This window comes from Tyto alba, unplaced genomic scaffold (genome assembly GCF_018691265.1).
Source record: "Tyto alba isolate M040663 unplaced genomic scaffold, T.alba_DEE_v4.0 Super-Scaffold_33, whole genome shotgun sequence".
Classification (NCBI taxonomy): domain Eukaryota; kingdom Metazoa; phylum Chordata; class Aves; order Strigiformes; family Tytonidae; genus Tyto; species Tyto alba.
The window spans coordinates 7446457-7460094 of NW_024881308.1; the positions used below are offsets into that span (position 1 = coordinate 7446457).

Below are 13638 nucleotides of genomic sequence, written 5' to 3' on the forward strand. Positions count from 1 at the left end.
GTTCACAAAGTCTGTGCTTCCATTGGCCTTTTTTTGACTGAGAAAATGTTGGGATCAGATTTGATTTAATTAGTGTGTTATATAAATTCAAAGTCACGTATGTCTCTTGTGTACATCTTTGGCCAAATTTTTAATACATTTAGGCTTCTAAAGACTGCTTTAGAAGGAATATGCACCAGCAGGTGGAGCAAATAGATGGAAATGTTAAATGTTACAATTCTACAGCTAGATTTACTATAATCAGCTTTTAAGACAAGGACAGAAATTTGAGGGGATGTGTGTTATTAATTTTTGTAAGGCATCACATAACAATGAAAAAAATCAAAGCACTTTATCACTGTATCCCTCATTATATGAAGTCAGAGCTAACTTTGAAGTTACCTGTTTACAGTTGCTATAACAGAAGCCAAAGGCAAAAAAAGATACACAGTGTTTGTACTCTATTGACACTTCAAGTTCTGTTTCAGTCTTGAGTCAAGGTATCATAGACGCAGTGTAAGTATAATTTGAAGGTCTAAATGGAAGAAATATGAATAACATGCAGTTTGCTCAAATAAAAAAAAACACAACTCCAGTGTTACCGCTGTCTTTCATTAACCTGTTCCTCCCTACATACTTTGATTTTGCCCTGATAAATGCTTTGTTATAATTCATAGTGGAAGAAGAGATCAACTTGCAGAAAAAAATATTACCTTGAGTGGAGGAAGTGGAATCATTAAACAGCAGACCTCACACTTTCAGGAAATGCCATAGGATCTCATTCCTCTTAAGGTACTCTAACATCATGAACTCTTTTCTGTTGTGATAACGTGACAGGGAATCTGTCCCTGCCAGTTGGTTAAATTTGAGCTCATAAGTACAAACAGACATTTATAATTGGTAAGTTATTGTGTTTATAACTGCAGGGTAAAATCCGAGGTGGAGCTTGTTTTTCTGGAACTTGACATATTTTAATTTCTTTTAGCTCTAGATTTTTTTTTGGTTTGTAATGCTCATTTTATACCAGTAACTTGCTCATAGGTGCTCAACACTAGTTCAATGTATTTTTTTTATTTAGCAATTACTGGAAGGTGTACTTAATGGCTTTACTTGTCTGTCCACCTTGAATGCTAATTGTGGCTATGGTCCTGTAATGAGCTCTGTATGAGTAGCTTGGCAGGACTTAAGTCCATGCATTTTCAGTATTTCACACTCTAAATTTTCAAATTAAAAAAAAGCATTTTTATATGGCTGTTTTATGAGCACCTTAGACCGGTATACTGGGGTTTCCACACACTCCATTTTAGTCTACAGTTTTAAATACCTGTTCTAAAAAAGTTTATTAAGTAGTATTTATGCAAGCAAACTGTGGCACTGGAAGGTTATATTCTCTAAGTTCCCTGCCCTTTATATCCTTGCCTTGCTTTTTTATGGATGGCAAGTGAACTGCTATTTAGTCTGAAAACTGTCTTTGACAGACACATACCTGAAGTAGAGAGTAACTGAAGCTGTTGATGTTGTTTTCAACTTTTAACCCAACCTGTTTGTGTTTTATTAAACATTCTCTTCAATAGACTGTTGGGGTTTTTTTGTTTTACTGAAATAGAAAAAGGGGTGCTCGGTGTAGCAAATGCTCCACCAACATTATGTAGCTGTAACTTCCACCACAGTGTTGTGATCGAGTGCTGTGGGCAGGGCTGACGCCTTACCGTAATTTAATCCTTCGTGTGTATAAACCGCCCTTTATTAAACCCCGCGTCGCTGTGACTCCGGGGGCCGCTCACAGCTGCCGTGTTTGACACCAGGCGCGGTGGCTGCCAGCCGCGCGTCTCACCGACGGGCCCTCTCCGAGCGGCGGAGGCCCGGGGCCGCAGGGGCCTGGCACCGGGCGCTCCCCATGGGACTGTCTGGGCCCACACTTGCGGGAGAGCCCTGGGCACCCGCGGTGGCCCCGCGGAGCAGCGCGCCGTGCCGCGCAGGGGTCGCTGGGAGCGGTGGCCGGGGGAGCCGTCGGGCCCGAGCCGATACTACAGGTACCGTGATGCCCCGCGCTGGAGGGGTGGGCGGGCCGGCCCATGAGCGCTCGCGCGGGGCCGTACTACAGGTCCCACACTGCCTCGCGCCGCCTGCTGGCTCCTCTCGCGGAGGCTGGTTCCTATTTAAATCTAGGCAGCGAGGAAAATGGCGGCGAGAGGCTGAGTGTGGGGGAGACGGGGAGAAGGAGACGTAGCTGAGCTTTGGCTCCTTTCCCAGGTGAGTGGGGTTTGGAGGGAGGGAGTAACGAGTGGAGGGAGGAGAGTTCTAGTTCTTGTTCCCCTGCTTCAAGCGCTGGGGTGGGACTGGGATGGGTGAGGGAGGGCTGCCCCTTGCCGGGGAAGGGAGCAGCTTGGGGCTGGCCCTGAGGGGCGGCTCTTTTCTCTTCTTCTCGCCCCCCTCCCCAATATGGATGTATGTCCCTGAGGGGAGGAGGCAGGGGAGTGTAGACGGGTAGTGTATGAAGAGTAATCCCAGGACTAGGGATGAGGGGGATTCCCAGGGCAGTGTGTAAATGCCTTTACCTCTTTCTAACCGTTGTAACTTTAGCGCTGACTGTAGTTAGAAGGCGGCATTCCTGAGGCAGAGGTGAGGGACTAGTGTGTTGAGCTGAAGGCTTCCCCTATCGCTGCGTGATGCATATCTAAGTAGGGTGAGTTTGGGTGGAGGTTTCTCCTGTAACAGTGAGAAACTTGGGGTCGCTATGGATTTGTGTTTAGAATCGTATGACCCTCAGTATCCCAGTCTGAGTGGAGGGTGTGTGTGTGTGAAATACCTGGGCTAGAATGGCTTTATCTGGGTGGTTTATCTGATACTGAGGCGGTTCCAAAGACCTTGTTATCTGCATTTTCTTCCTGATCATCTTGTAGCCTCGGTAAGTTTCAGAGGTGAATTCTCTTGTCTCTGGTAATAAGGAAAGGAATGAGAAATACTGCAAACCAAAGGTTGATTTCCATGTCTCATATCCATTTCTGCCTCATAGCTGCAATGAAACCGTGCTGTTGAGGGATGGAGAGGAGTTGTTTGTTTTTGTTTTTTTTTTTTTTTTTTCCTGAGGTCACATACTACTGTAGCTGTTTGGCGAATCTGGGGGATAAAAGGGGTGAGTATGGGTGGGGATGTTGTCTGAGGTTGACATAATTCCCAGAGTCCTCTTTGTTTGATTCTAAAGTTGGTTCTGTTTGTGGTTTCTGCTCATACTCTTAAGCACAGTAAGGTTTTTTTTTAAAACAGAAGCTTCTCACTTTGTTAGCTCATTCTGTGAACAGAGTTTTAAATCAGTCTCCTCTTATTCAGGTGGTATCTCTTTCCTCTTTAATGTGTTAAGAAAAAAATAATCTGTTTCTGCCTTTAAATTTTCTATCTGAAAGTTAACAGAAAATATCACGTTGGATTCTATCTGGAATAACAAGACAAAAGTGAAGCTAACCTCGAAGTGTGAGATACAGTAATGTCTAGCTATGTGGTATCTATAATACAGTTAAAACGGATGCTTAAAATAAGCTTAAAATACTGCCGTCACTATTGTAAAAATAAATATTTTCTTGTGAAATGTTTCAGACTTACAACGAGCTGCTACACATCAGACAAAAATGTGTGTGTTAAAAATATAAATACAAGATAGCTTCATAGCAACAAATAGTATCTGATTGAAAGCCCCAGCATAAGAGCGTGGGTTTAGAGGAAATAGGAAATTGTGAATTTTTTTTTTGTTGTTGTTTAGTGGTGGTTTGTTTTTTTTGGTTTGGTTTGGGGTTTTTTTTTGACTAGACTGTGCGTGATAACATACAGTTGTTGTAATGGACTGTATAACTGACTGTTGTTCAGAATTTCATTCAACTCTGTTACTACTACTTTTTTTTTTATTATTAATACTAATGAATTTGCTGCTGTGATATGAAGATAGAGGTTGGGGGATAAGAGAAGTGACAGCAGGAATAAACCCAGTATTCAGCCTCGCTTTAAGTACCTTTCCTGATGATAGTGTGCTGTTTCCATGCTGCTTTTATTTGGTATATGCATTGTTTGGGGGTTTTTTGGGGTGTGTTTTTTTTTGTTTTGTTTTGTTTTTTTGTTTTTTTTTTTTTTTAATGAAACCCCTCTTCATCTTGTTTTTGGATTTATTAACTTGGAAGTTTGCATTGTCTACTTATCAATTTTTTGCATAGTATCACTGTGACTAATGTATAGTTGAGACAAAATGCAGAGTAGGGAGGAGAAGGAAATCTGTTTTACAATAGAGCATTATCTTTGATTATGGGCTTTTTTGTCTCATTAATAATGGACAAGAAATCAGTCAAAACCTCAAAACCTTAAAAATTAATTTCTGTGTCACAGTTGCATAGAACAGGGTGGTGGGTTTGGTGGTGTGGTTTTGTTTTTGTTTTTTTTTTTTTTTTTTTTTAAACCCTGAGAAGGAAAGGATGTCTTGATCATATTTGTCTGCAAAATCAAGCCATTGGTAGCATGTGAAATTATATTGGACACTACAGTCTGACACTGGAGGTTGCTTCAACTCCTGCATTTAAATAAGCCTCCCTCAAAGAGGTGATCTTGAATGACTGTGTGATATAGGATCTTCTGCATTATGTTCATGGAAGCTTTTTGATGATGAGTATTTAGAAATATCTCAAATATTCTTCCGACTTGTTTTTATACTAAAAAATGGAGGTGAGGGGGAGGGGAGGAATAGTATTTATGCCAAGGATAGGAGAGGGTGGTGAAGAATATTTAAACCTGAATGTTGGGGCAGCATGCCTGTGTGCTTTTTTTCTCTGGCTAGATCTATTGATGTTTCTAAATGTAGCATATTAAGGAAGAGGTAATTGTGAAAGAATTTAACTGCTACTGATATAAATCTGCTATGGAATATATTTCCACTGTGATTTTATATGCAGCATTTAGTTAAGAAGAGGTACAGAAATCCTTGTTTACTTCATGTAAATGTGAGGTATACCTCAGATGGACCCTATTTAATAATTTTTTTAATTGGTGACTTTTATTTTTAGTTGACACCAATAAGCTGATTTTCTTTGAAGTGGAACAAAATTACCTTGCCTCTAAACTTGATCTCATGAGGGATTTTTAGTCTTTTGTGTGCAGTGTGTGGAATTTTTTTTTGGAGAGGTTTTATGTTTTTAGATGTAGAAACACATTTTTCTTTTATGTTGTCTAGAGCCAGCTCTATTTCTGACATTGTACAGAGGTAAGAAAAAGGCAGTTGTTTAAGACAACATGCTATTTAAATGACAGGGAGAAGAGGGCAAGGGGGACACCATTGGTTTTACTGCTCATTTTGGTTATATGCTGGAAATTCAGGCTTGTTACTGCTGATGATAAGCTTAGGATATGGCGTAAGTCACTTCTGAGGTTGTTACTGCTTTTCCAATTTACTAGGAGAGTGGATGTGATAAGGTCAGCTCTACAGGTATCTATCTACCTTTAAGTATTCCCTGACTTGGTGTGTTTTGTGTGTGTGTGTGGGGAGGTGGAGGTGTTGTTTTTTCTGCTTTGGTTTTGCTTGTGTCCTCACCCCCACACACACTTTGTCACCTTCACTGTTAAATGTGAGCCTGTTCAGGTCAGGTGTAGTTAAACTGTTTGTCAAACATTCTTTGTTAGGTTATGGATCATTGCCCTATTGGAAATTTTATTTTAAAGACATTCTTACCATCAAGTTAAGTTCTTTTTTTGAGGACTACAAACATGGGTAGTGACATGACTTGGAATCTAAACCCATCATAACTGCATTTTATGCACAAGATTGTTCTAGAAATCTGAACACACTGTAAAAGTTCTCCAGCAAATACAATTGTAAAGTCAGGGCAAGCAATTTTTCATCAGAATTGTTACACATGTGGCTAAACTACGTATCAGTTTTTGCCCTGATTTATCAGGTGCACCTGAAAATGGGGGAGGAGGGAGAAGGGGAAGGCTGCAGAACAATATAACTGTTATACTGCTAACCATAATGACTAGCACCTGCATTAGCCTTGGCTGAGTATGACATTTTGTCACAAAGCCTGAACCCTTTACTGTTTCCACACTTCCATGCATGTCAAGATGTGTCAGAGCCATGGAATGAGATAATCTAGTATCACAGGTATACCCAGAAGGCCTTTTAGAAGCACATTTTCAAGGTAGGTTTGTGTGTATAGTTGTATGGAATATTCTGTATGTGACTTCCAAGTTATGAGGATTTTTTTTCTTCCATGCAACAGAGAAGTGAGAAAATGAGTTGTCTGCTTTTCAAAGGCAACATTGAAACAGGTTGCATGGCTAAAAGTGTTATCAATGTAATGTGTTTCTCTTGGGTATTTGTAGCCTGGGTTTTTTTTGTGGGGGTGGGGTTTTTTCATTGTTGGTTTTTGTTGTTTTGTGGGTTTTTGTGTGTGTTTTTTTTTTTTTTTTTTTTTGTTTTGTTTTTTGTCTCTCATTTGGCAGTGGTGGGAGAGAGACTCAGTGGAATAGGGCAGAAAGAAAAGGCAGAAATACATTTTATCTCCCTGGACTCAGAGACTAAAAGGCAGGCTATTCAATGTATGGATGAAACTTGCTCTTTGGGATTTGCTTTGTTTGCCTAGAATCTCCACAGGGCTACATGTGTGCTTTTTCTTGTGAACTTTTAGGTGAGGTGAAATAGAATGAGATACCCTGTATGATGTGATTCCAGTAGTGCTCTCCCAGCAAACAGAAATTAAATTTTCTGGAGTATTTTGTTATTAGACCATACAAACATGTTTTTAAATAACACTACAGATATCAAAGAATTAAGAATGGACTATGTTCCCTTCAACAAACACAGTTCTTAGAAAGGATTTCCATTAGAAACAATTTAATGTAGTCTTCAACCTGGGTTTTTCTATAGTTAGAAATACATGCAGAAGAGCAGTCAGTGAATGTGGGAAAGGGAAGTAAAAATTATTCTTGGGGAAACCACTCAGACTGGGAAAAAGCAAGCCAAAATCTGTTGTCCAAAGACTATTTGCCAGTTATCTTTACTGAAGAAAACAACTGGTAGATCAGGTGTTTTTGCCTGCTACTTTCAGTGTACCAGTGTAGAGCAAAGCAGATCAGCATGTGTGTTCAAAACAATTGTCAAAGTCTTTCTGGAAAGCTTACCCAGTTCACTTAATGTTAAGCATTTCTTTTCAATGTCAGTGTTTGTCCAGGACATGTGTGCAACAAAACTGTGATGCAGTACCTTTTTTTTCCCCTAAGGCAACCATAGCAAAACTGTTAATTTATATGTTTATTGCACTTCTCCCAAGTGTCTTGGAACACCCATTTATCTTTGTAGTTGATCACAAGCTGGACATGACTTCTGTGTCATCATGCCATTATCTAGGGAAGCATCTCACTTCCCGTGACTGACCAAGTCAGGTATAATTGTGATGATACCATGTGATGCTGTATTAAATTAATGTTTTCTTGGAGGTAAGAGCAGATCACATTTATACAACCCTAGATGTCCTTCCTTTTCTATACTCATTAACAGGTAATATTGAACTTTAAAGGAAAAGTATCTCTTTATTCCAGATCATAAAATATACTTTTATAAACAATTTGAATAGTATCAAATGCTTGTTGTCTTTATCTAATGAAGAGGGAGGTTAAGAGTTTTAAGTCAAAGGATCTGTCATAATGCCTAATGGGAAACTTTTAAAGTGATTATTAGGGGCTTTTCTCACACTGAAGGCTTTACATTAAATATGTTGGCTGTATCATAACTTTGACTCAGTGGTTTCTGGTAATTCATTAAGATACAAACTATGCTGTCCTTTGTAGGCTTTCATAATATTAAGTCATGAGACACCAAACCTCTAAGGAATTCAACACCCCCCACCCACTTCATCCCAATTCTTGATTCTTCTAAATACCAATGCAGAGATTTTTAAACTTTTACTTTTCTAGAAACCTGAACATTCATAACTGTTGTGACAAACTTGAGAACTAGTGTGTGTGTGTGTGTGTGTATAGATAATTTTTTAAAGCTATAACTTGTTGATAATGTTCTCAGTCTACCAGATGGTGCAATATTGAAATCTGTTAGCAATGGGCTGCATGGTACAATCAAGCAGACTCTTTCTTATCCCATGCTTTGTTGAACTGTACAAAGTGAGTAGGTCAATAGATACACTTGTTCGGCAAGGACAGTGCAAAGCTGGCTCACTGTCACCAGCCACTGCAAAACTACTGTTGTAGTTCTCTTATGCACTGTTTTGGAGACTCGTCTTTAATAGACTTAAAAGAGTGTAATCTTGGGAAGAAATGTGAAAAAGAGTTCAAGTGTTTCCAGTGTTTCACTATGCCAAAGAATGACTAAGCAATAGAAGCTTACAGGAGTGATGTACATTTTTTTTTTCCCATTTTGTTTATCCAAAAGCCTCTGAATTTTTGCTTTTCTAAGTCTTAAGCAGGTCTGTTACTGCTCTGAGCTCTAGTTAGAGCACAGGATATGAAGTGTTGTAGCATAATAAGACTAAGTAGGTCTTGCTACCTTAGGCTAGCAAATGAGTAGTAGCTCTAAGGCTGCTATTTTACAATTTACTGTGTAAATGAGTGAAATGTAACTTGAAAAATCTTGAGAGGACAAAATCTGTGATATATAGATGAGCTGCTTCCTTGACTTGAATAAATAATAGTTCACCCTTTTTTCTAGAGCTCTTACTGTTCTTTTAAAAAGACTTTTAAATTTTTGCTGCATGGGTTTAATGTTTTGTTGTTAGTTCCCATTGGCCAAATATTGATGAGCTGAGTCATTTAAATATAGATAAGTGTGAAGTCGAGTCCAACTTGCAGTGCTGATTCAGCATGAAAAACTTGGTTATAAAATCACTTATGAACCAACTTGCTCACAGTACATCAATCAGCTTCTGGTTAACTCTTATATCAATGATCCTGGAAATCATAAATGTCTTTCAAGTGTTTTCTTAGCATGAATCTGAGGAAACTATTCTTCTGGGAAGTCTCTAATAAAATGCAGTCAGAAGTTGTTATAAATGCACACCTAAAAATATAAAAGATAACAACTGGGTTGTGTTGCTCTACGTGCTTTATTTTCTATGTGGTTACCTTATGTCTAATAGTAGAATGCCTCACTGAAACATTCCGAAGTGATAGAACAGGTAATGGAGCAGCAAGTGGGTTGGGTTGGGTGGCTTTTTGTTACTGTATCTATTAATGAAAGGGTTAAGCAGAAGACAGAAGCAATCAATTTACTTTCCCAAAAAAAAAAAAGTGAAATGCATGTTCTCCAGTATTTTGAGGAAGCTTTTTATTGTCAATCAAGAGGACAGTTTTGTGTTTTTTCTGCACCTGTCTGAAGAACTAAAACCTAAGGTAAAGGTAGCATTCCCCTGGTTTTGCCTCATGCACTCAGATTGTAGTTCTAACACCTCCCTGATTGCCATATGGAGTATGTTAACATCTTAACGTTGCTGGTTTTGTCAAATAACTGAGTTGTGTTTTCATCACGTTCTCTGGAGGCTAATGAGTCCCAGGAAAAAGGAAGCTTCTGTGCTGCATGCCTTTTTGCTACTATATGTGTGTGAGTGGGTAGCGGCTCGTGTAGTCTACTTGCATAAACTTTTTCTAAAACTTTTTGGACAGCTGTTGAGAGTGTACACATATATGTGTGCATGCGCACACACACACGCAACCAGTATGTGGAAGCACTGTAATGTTTCTTGGAAGCTTATGGAAGAAGTAGTAAATGTTCAAAAAGTAATTCCTTCCTCTTATTCGTAATGATGACTTTAAAATGGTTATCCATTCTTAGCAGCTTGCATCTTAAGGAGATCATTTCCAACAGAAATTTGCAACGATTTTTTGCCAGTGACTTGGATAGACTTTTCATACCTCTTCCCCTGTAATAACTTTCTTTCTCCATAAAGTCTGGGCTAAAGAGGTTAGATGGAAGTAGGGAATTACGGCTTGTGTTACACTTCCTTTTGTGCTCTGTCAATCTTTGGCAGCACATACACTAACTATGGACACTATCTCACAGGGGGCCGCCCCTGTAGTGCCCTCCCCTGCCACCAAAAAAACCCCACCACTCACTCAACCCAGGACATTGCTGCAATGAACTAAAGCAGACACAGTAGCACCTTTTGTTGTAGTACACTCTTGGTTTTATTTTCTATGGAAGCCTTTTTGATCTTCAGAGTGGAGATCTGGCTCAATGGAGAGACCTAGCATATGGCCTACTAGAGGACTACATTTTAGGTGTCTCTGGATTTTTAATCCTTTTAACTGGTACTTACAAAATACCATTTGCATGGCTCCCTTATAACTATTAAGTGCTGTAAGGGAAAATCCTTATGTCTTAACTACTTATGAATGAATTTTCAAAATTTTGCTCAGAGTAACACTCTGCTGTATTCCTTATATAAGCATAATTTTATACTAATGTTTTAAACAAGAAAATCTAAATTAACAAATGGATTCAAGACACTTTAAAGGTATCTTATTTCGTTATGTACCAGTTTGATGTCATGTGTTGGCATGTGGGTTGTTTTTGCTTTGTAAATAACTTATGTTTCCTTATTTGAAAGTTTTAGTTTCCCACTGAAAACTCTGAATGGAAAAACAATGTGTTTAGGCAGTAACTGATAGAATCCCTTTTTAATCAGTATTTGTCTAGCCTTAGATAGCTCTAAAAGCAACAAAAGCAAGAGTACTTTATCTGTGAATTGTTCTCTTGATTAAAATGGAACAAAATCAGCACCTCGGTTAACCTAAAATGTCCATTTGATCCCCTCTTAGTAGGAAGGCAGTTCTTTGGATAGGTGCACAGAAAACTGGAGGGGAGGGAGAGAAAGAAACCAGACATCTGTGTTGGGTGGAGTAGCTTTTGAAGACTTCTGTATTACACCTGTGGGTTTCTATTGACTCCCCTAATCTTTTTGTGATGCATGTTTGTAGCTCATAAACAAGATTTATAGAGATGGAATATAGAACCACTGCTAGCAGACTTGCCAGACTTGTATTGGCTGTGTTAGATCATAAGAAGGTAGAGGGATGGCAAGTAGGATCCAATGAGATGTAAAATGAGTGGAGACTTAAGGAAGTTCGATGAGAACCATCACTTGATAGGGACAGAATAGCTTGCGTTGTCATCCACCGTATTTTCTCTTCAAATGTACAACTACAAGGTAGCTTTATCCTGAACGGCTTCGTCTTCTATTAGCTGTCTGTCTGTAGCTGCACCTCAATAGAACTTTATCAAGAGATTAATATGTAGTATGATAACATTTCAGATTGGTCAAGCAATGCTTTTGGTATATGAGCAAAGTTTCTGCCTTCCCCTGCGATATTAGCACTGCTTCATATTGGTGAAACTTTTGCTTAAACTAAAGATTCCATCTAGGCACAAGTGTAAGGTTGCTTGAGCTGTATATTTGAGAAAGCTTTTTAAAAATCTTTTATGGCAGTGGAAATTTCCAGGCTCAACCAAAAAAAAAAAAAAGGAAAAAAGAAAAAAACAAACCAAAAAAAAAAAAAAAAAAAAAAAGAAGATTTGAAGTTCTGGTCTAATAACTGCTTTGCAAGAAGGGAGAAATATGAAAAGGAACCGCAGACATTCTGGATGTCAGCCTGTGAAATTTTCCACTATTTCCTTTAATAACATGCAGGCATGCTTATAATGCTGGAATTTCAGTTAGGAGTCTTGTTCTGACTGAAACTTCAAGCTACTTGGTGAGAAAATGCTCCCTGAAAATGAATTGTCAAGGAAAAATATTCTTGATTGTAAGAATGTGCATAAACCACTCCCATGCTGGATATCAACTATTGATTATATTAGTCTTGATTTCAGTTTCTTGTTTTACAGTTTGTGTTAACTGTCACTATTACTAGATGATCACTGTCAGGTGACAATTGATCTTTTCTTCCTTCTGGTAGTAGTTCTAGACTAACATTTCCAATAAGTACTGTACATTGCTAAACTAGAAGTCTTAATTGTTGTATCTTTGATATACAAAAGGAAGAAAGACATCAGGAAACATATCCTGTTCTAATTGTCTTATTTTGAGAAAGCTAACTTTAAAACCTATTTAATGATTGCTTATAAAATTATTGTAGCTTCAGATACATGGGTGGAAATCAAACTGAAGGGATCATCTACAGGTTCAACCTCATTTGTCTACCTTGAAGCTCTTTTCCCTTTAAGTTCTTCTTGTTTACCAAAAGGCTCCCTGACCTTTCTGCAAGATCTAGAGGACTCTGTACTTTGAATGTGCCTTGTCTTTCTGTCACTACAGATATTTATCGTTGACTTATGCTCTTTTGGGTTAGGGCGTAAAGAATCCTTTATATAATGAGTTGAGGTTTTTTTGCTTAAATGCTGGGGTGGGAGCTAAACTGGTATATTGTGCAAAAAGCAAGCAACATCACAACAAACTGACTTATTTCCAGTATTAATTGAAAAAATAAAACCAGAACCCTTCAAAAATGTTTCCATTGAATGCTGTCTTTCCAAGGTAGTGTGGTACACTTCCACAGCTCTCAAGCCAAGACAGGCCTACTGTGCATCCTTTGTTACCTCTCTTCCCTTTGCTTTGGGACTGGGGCCCTTGCAGTCAGCAAACAGATTTAACTCAAAATTCTGTTCCCTCCCTTGCGCCAACAAAAAAAACATTCACCCCAAAACCAGCCAGACAACTCCTGGCTGTCAATTTACCCCTAGTTGCACAAACACCAGTACTAGTGTGAGGAAATGGGTGGGGTGGGACTAGAACAGCCACAGTTGTATCAAAATGTAAACTGGAGTTCCTCTAAGACACCATTCCTGAAACAAATGTGTTATAGAAGAGACTCAAGTGGTACCTGGCTGTCAGAGAAATTTCTGCATACCTTGTCTACCCTGGGTGTGTAGAAAAAGTTGGTGGGGGTACTAATTCTGTATTATTGCTGGTAGTTTGTTACCTGTTGTATCTGCATTGGAAAACTAATTTCCCTTCAGTCAATAGGGATTACGTAGATATTTTGAGTGCTATTCTGGCAACTGATGTTGAGAAACATAGAAACATTTATGTTACTAGTGCAGCGCATATACATATTGCTAAGCAAAATAACCTACTGAAGGGTGTAAGTACTGCAATAATTCTATTTTGGGGTGGAATTAATCTATCCAATGGGTAATTTCTGTAGAGACTCAGATCAGCAACCCTGTGCTATTTGGGTCTAAGGTTGAAAGATTTTTAGCAGGACTATAGGATTAGAATATACTAGTTTTGGTGATGGAACATTCTTTATTGCTCGTTTCTCCTGTGCTGTTGTAATTAGTGGTCCTTCATAGGTGGTTAGGGACTTCATGGTATCTAAGTTGAGGTCAAGGACTAAGAACAGTAAAGATCTTTAATAGCTGGTGATGTGTGTTTCTAAATGGATTTCCAGACTTGGCAGCATTTATAGAATCAGTGCTTAATAATCTGTAGTGTCACTTAAATTTTAGCTTTCACTTCCATAAAATTGAAGTTAAACTTTTTTTTTTTGTCTGAATACATATATATATTTTTAATATACAGACAAGAAAGGGGAGGACATGATAGTACAGAACAGATTTCGTGTATAGCTATGTCTTATTTTATACCAAGAATGCTTTTCATGTCTAGGTCTAGATAG

General features: G+C 38.6%; 1 protein-coding gene across 3 annotated transcripts in view; it reads left to right on the forward strand.

The window, feature by feature from the left end:
• The first annotated feature begins 2136 nt into the window (after positions 1 to 2136).
• The window catches only part of NCOA3 (nuclear receptor coactivator 3), an 86684-nt gene continuing 75182 nt past the window's right edge, over positions 2137 to 13638 (forward strand). For all 3 annotated transcript variants that reach the window (XM_033003685.2, XM_033003686.2, XM_033003687.2), the window contains exon 1: positions 2137 to 2232. The gene's annotated coding sequence lies outside the window, so the exon portion shown is untranslated. The remainder of the gene's footprint in view (positions 2233 to 13638) is intronic.